The sequence below is a fragment of the Sinohyriopsis cumingii genome, chromosome 16 (assembly GCF_028554795.1).
Source record: "Sinohyriopsis cumingii isolate HCF-2022 chromosome 16, ASM2855479v2, whole genome shotgun sequence".
In the NCBI taxonomy this organism is placed as follows: Eukaryota; Metazoa; Mollusca; class Bivalvia; order Unionida; family Unionidae; genus Sinohyriopsis; species Sinohyriopsis cumingii.
The window spans coordinates 12243191-12249190 of NC_142976.1; positions in this window are offsets into that span (position 1 = coordinate 12243191).

The window sequence follows — 6000 nt, forward strand, 5'->3', positions numbered from 1 at the left end:
ATCGTCATACACGTCTTGGGTAGCTAAAAGTTGACGAATCTTTTTTACCTGTTGAGGTCGAGAAGTATCCAGATGAAAACGCAAGGCTTTGAGCAAAAGGAGTTTTTCGTGACCATTTAAGGCCATTGAGGTGGTAAGTACTGATCGTAGAGTCCACAAAGAATCGGCTGGTAAACGAAATCCCAGAAAACAAGTCACTAAGACACACACCACTTGTCGTCCCAAATTGAATGGATAAAGTTCTTGTAATAATTGATGGTAATGCTCCACGGTTTGAATATGGTCATTGAGTACCTTCCACGGAATCTGTTCAATGATATGTGACATAATCCGTGGCATGGCAACTTGATTTTATAGTGTCTTTGTTTCGGAAGCAATAAATGTAATTTCTAACCAAACATGTTCGTTCTCCAGTAGGGAATTTAAATGTTACATACCGTAACTGAAACGTCAGAGTTTGTCTAGATGTTTCGTCTTTTTCTAAGCAGATTCCATGTAACAAATGTTGGTAATCCTTTAACTCGTCTTCCTCAATACGTTGCAGTAAGTGAATCTCGAAGTAACCAAAATTACAAACGTCTGGTCCATCATCATCCATAAACTGAAAGTGTTCAACAAGGTCTGACCACTGAAAAAATTTTTGACGAATCATTCCTCTTATACCATTCAGGTACCAGTGGTTAAAGATCTGGTGACGTAACGGATGCAATTGTTCTTTACGTTTCACTTGTATTTTCACCAGCTCTCGGTAAATCCTTTCTCTCAACTCCTCAGGCAAGCCCAAAATATTCTCTTGTAAAGTATCCATAAGTATATACACTGTTTTTGGAATCGTTGGGTGGTGGCCAATAGCCTCGTTTACCTTTGTGCCTAATGTAATATCCACTCATAATCAGTCATCTTGTACTTTGGAACATAGCATAATTTAAAAACGGACGAATCACTTTGAGTTTGCGTTTCACTTGTATTTTGATCAGTTCTCGGTAAATGCGTTCTCTCAACTCCACAGGCAAAGCACGAATGTTCTCTAACAAAGTATCCATGAATAGGTCATACTAAATCCTCTTTGGTCTGACACAAGAAATGTACTGTTTGCACAAACATGGTTTTACTTCAGTGTCGAATTTAAATCGTTCAGTCACTAATCTACACATTACAATTCGTTCAGAAGTTTCCTCTTTCACTAAGTTGACATTGTGTTCAATATGTTGGTAATTCGTTAACTCTTCCTCTGGAATTCGATGCAGTACGTTTACAATGATGTAGGTAGAATCGTCCATACCAAACCAATCCTTTTAAAAACTAGAGGATCGTTCATCAATGTCTGTCCGATGGAACACTTTCAATTGAATCAGTCCTTGTATAGCCTTCAGGTACCAGTGGTTCAAACACCGGTGACGTAACAGATGCAATTGTTCTTTACGTTTCACTTGTATTTTGACCAGCTCTCGGTAAATGTGTTCTCTCAACTCCACAGGCAAAGCACGAATGTTCTCTTGTAAAGTATTCATGAACAGATTATTATGGTAAAGTTACTTCAATGTCTCGGTCCCACTAAGGGTAAGTAATGACAATTCGGTGACCATCGAGCATGTTCTACGTAGGCCGAATCTTGCGGTTCCCAGTAATGAAGTGACACACCGCAACTGAAGCACTTGACTTTATCTCCTTCGCCCAAGTAGAAAAATCCGGCTCTGGCTAATTCTTCGGGGGTCGGTCCTCCCAGATACTTAGGTCATTTTCCTTTGAACGATTGAAGACGATTTTCAAAGTCGTAGTATTCCGACAAACGCACAGGGAACGAATATTCGTCTTTCACAGGTTCGTTTCGATGAGGGTTGGGTGACAGGAACAGGAGTTTGCTCAAGGCTGGATGACATCCGTAGGGGGGTAAACGTGAAGGTGAACATTCCCCTTTAAAACGAAACCCAGTAAAATGTCCAAGAGGACGAGCGGCATCACTTTCACATCCCTCAGGTTTGACACGCACAGCATCACTTTCCATGGTAGGGGTAGTGACACTAAAGTTCCCATGATGCTTTACGCCATCGCTCAGGTCACAAGGTACAGCATCGTATCCATCACAAGGCTCACAATCGCATTCCACTTCAGAAGCCCCACACTTGAATTGTGCCTTTCTAAACAACTTGTTTTGTGTTTCTCTGAAAGTATTCATCTTGTTCGCTCGGTCTTGGCAGTCACAATGAACTATCGATCTTGCCTAGGGTTCCTTTTTTATATACAGACCAATACCGACGTGTCCATACGGTAAGGTGAAATGATTGGGAAGTCTCACTCGCTTCTGGTACACGATTTGATAGACTTTTTCCAAGGGCCGACTGACGATGTGGTGAGTGGGTAAACGTACAATCTTGTTCGGTTGGTAAGTGGTCACTTTAAAGTTTGCATCCTCTCCCGATTGCAAGGCTTCTTTCAATACCCCAAAGTTCACCACTTGACTGGTACGATAATTCAGAGTCAGTCCTTTCATTTTGGACGTCGTGTGCACTTCTCCTTGTTTGTCCCGGTATTCGTAGCCGTAATTTTTGGGACCGCCACTGACGAAACTTAGAATCTTGTCGTCGGGATGCTCGTCTGTCCAGGCTCCTAAACGGTCTCCTTCGATGTCAGGGTGATGTTGAATCGGGTGATGGATGTAAATGCAACTGTCCGTGTCAAAGTACAGGACACGTTCCCCTAACAGTTCTAAAGCTTCGTACAATTTTAAGCGAGCATGGGCTGTCACGTAAGCCGCAATGATGACATTTCCAAATGGGTCGTCTTGTACAAAGTCCAGATCTTCTTCGTAATTGACCAAAATCAAATCCTCGCGAACGACGTCCACGTGTTTCATGTATTTGGTTTTGTCGTGAATCATCTGGAAGTAGCGGGAAGGTTCTGTCAAATATTCCGTCGTGGGTAAACACGGTCGTTGTGCCATTTTACCCCACAGGCAATTTAACATCACTTTGGCAAACGATCGCCTGCCTTCGTTTTTCTCAATGTGGTCTAAAGTGATGCCTTCTTGTTCCCGGTATTTCTCTTTGAATTTTATTTCGTCTTCGGAAGTGTGACACCAGGAAGGATAGCCGCTGGCTTCTTGCTTCAGTTTCAAAAAGGCATCCACGTAGTCAGCGAAAATGCCTTTCTGACTGGGATCACCCTTGTGGTATTGTTGTGTCTTGGGAAAGTGGCAAATTTCGTACACTTCTAACAGTTGGTATCCCATGTCCAGAGCTTTGAACAATTCTACGCTGACCCAGGTTCCCGTCAAGGCACGTTCTTCCTGGGTGTGCTGACAAGGTTGGTCTTGGTTGCACGTTTCGGCACAAGTACGGCACAAGGGAAACATCAGTTTGCCTTGACAATGGTGAGGTAAGACGGGATGGTATAGGTTCGTGGGAGGCAAAACTTTGCACTTGATCAAGCCTTCGTATTGTCGAATGTTTTTCAGGTCGATGTGTTCCGTCAGCAATTGCGGGTGCCCTACAGGAAAGCGACAATATTTGCACACGTAGGGATACAGCGAACACACGTCCAAGTATTTGATTTCTTCTCCTTTCTCTTCGTCGGCTTGGTACAGCAAACAGGTGGCATTGGTCCTTCCTCCGTACAAACTATCCCTCGGGTTCAGCGGGTCCATGAACTGGTAACTTTCCACGAGGCGTTTAAACTCGGGATCGGTTTTCATACGGTGATCGTACTCGTGTTCCCACATTTCCACCACTTGGTATCCTTGCTGTTCTAACTTTAGGCGCCGCTGACAAGTGTCCTGGTACAAGTCTTCCATGGTTCGTTGCAAAAACTGATTTTTAGTGCCACGGTCAGGGTAACAGACGGGACATCCGTGAAATAAGCAACCGTTAAACTCGTACACGATCTTGGGGTTTTCTAAGTCCCAGCCATCGACCGAATACGTTCCGATGGTCTTTTCGCCTCCTCCGTTTCGGGCATGCTGAATCCATTTATCTTCCTTGTCGCACAAGTAATGTAACCAACGTAGGGCTTTGACCGAGTATTGACGCTTGACAAAGTGGGTCGTTTGAGGGCTAATGACAGCCACGGTGTTTTCAGGCATGAATCGTTGTCGGTACACTAAGGAACACGCTTTGGCAATGGTGCAAGCTTCTTTCAAAGGATCGACCCCTCCGTGTTCCATGAACAGTTCTCGAAATTTTCCACAGCAACGTCGTAAAATGTCCACTTCGGAACGACAATACTTTGGCATTTCTTCCTGAAAGTCGAAAGGGTCCGAGGCGTGAGCCTGGTACCAAGCGTAGAAAGCTTCTCGTTGTTCGGTACGCATGTTGTCGGGGTCGTAATAGTGAGCCTCAGGTAAATGGGGTAGAACGGCGTGTTGATTGGCTTCCGTATTGAAAAAGTGTGGAAAGTACCCTTTAGCCATTTCTGTCATTCCAAACGTTTTAGGCATTCGACTCAAAGGCATGGCCAAGTAACTCGTCGAATCTTTAAACTGCACTTGTCCCACTTGCATGAAAATGATTTTGGCTCCGTTCAAAGTGACTTTAGGACGTTCGGTGCCATGTTCTGTATAGTACCTCAAAAGAAACTGTCCATCGTATCCGGAGAAATTGTGAGCCATCACCGTGGCATGACGATGACAATCTCCGTAACGTTCGATGTCCTCTTGGCTCCACGTCTTGTCGATGGGGTCAAAGACCCACCGAGCGAAATCGGCTAGCGTGTTCGGTCCCCGAAAGATTTTTTCACGCCCTCCAGGAATTTTGCTGCAGTGAGGGCAATAACTGAAGCTAGGTTCTTGAATGCACTTCTCGCACGCTCGATGAGCCACGCAGAAATTAGGAATGTGAATGCCGGTCTCTTGCATGCATTCGAAATCGAAAAAGATGAAATTGCCTTTCTTCTTGTGACCGTCCTCTTTCTCTGGTTGGGGTTGGTATTTTTGCACGTAGCATTGGTGTTCCAAGTCCACGATGTGGTGACAAATGTGACATTTTTTCTTTCCTGAACATACGTGTGCCTTGGCATTATTGGTAAGTATGCCTTGTCCACACGTAGGGCACAATCTCAGCACCTGACAAGCGCATTTCTTCTGTGAACCTTGCGTCTTCAAATGTTGTTGGTGACAGGTAGGGCTGACAAACGTGCGCAGACAAGTTGAACAAGGCACTGGTTCTTCGCTCAGACAGGGTTGAGAGGCCAAACATCCTGAGCATTTCGATCCACAATGTTTGTGTTCCTCTCGATTATTATAACCATAGTCACATTTCTCACAGTAATATCTGTATCCCAGTAATCCGGTGATACTGGTAATGGTATCGAAATGTTCATTGTGATGATAGACATGAATGTATTTTCCGTCCTTAAAATGTTGGCCTCGAAACAACAGAGGCCCGCGCATTTCTTGAGGGTGCACTTTCAAGGTGTAGCGTGGAGCTAGGGCATCTTGCAATTTTTGCATCTCAGGAATGCCACAGGGTGTGCCTTTGGACAGGCCAGCTTGTTGCAACAGGAGTTCTGCTTCGTTTCGTTGTTTGGTTCGGTTCGATTTTCGAATGTTCTCCCAGGTTCTTTTCCATTCTACCGTGTCGTTCTTGTTGGCATAGGTTCGTCCCACCACGATGGCACGGGCTAAACACATCTGGTCATGAGGGTTGTTAATTCGGACGAGACTTGTTTTGGTGTTGCGAAGGTCGTCCACCAATAACATCTTTTTGCGTCCTGTCCTTTGAGGAAGAGAGACGTGGGCCATTTTCAGTGTGGCTTTACCATCGGTGATGTCAAACTGGTCATTAGATTGTTGTACGTGTTGAATCTTGTCCATGATTTTGGAAAGGGTTAGTTCTGCGGGTCTGCTAAACTCGATCCAAACAGGGGATTTCAAACCATCGTGATCTATGGATAGTGTCAAGCGATCGTCTTCTTTGGGTTGACATTGTCGCTTGAGTGCGGTGAGCAAAGAATCCCACATCTCGGTGATAAACCCTTCTGCTTTCTCCAATGGTACGTCGGACTTGA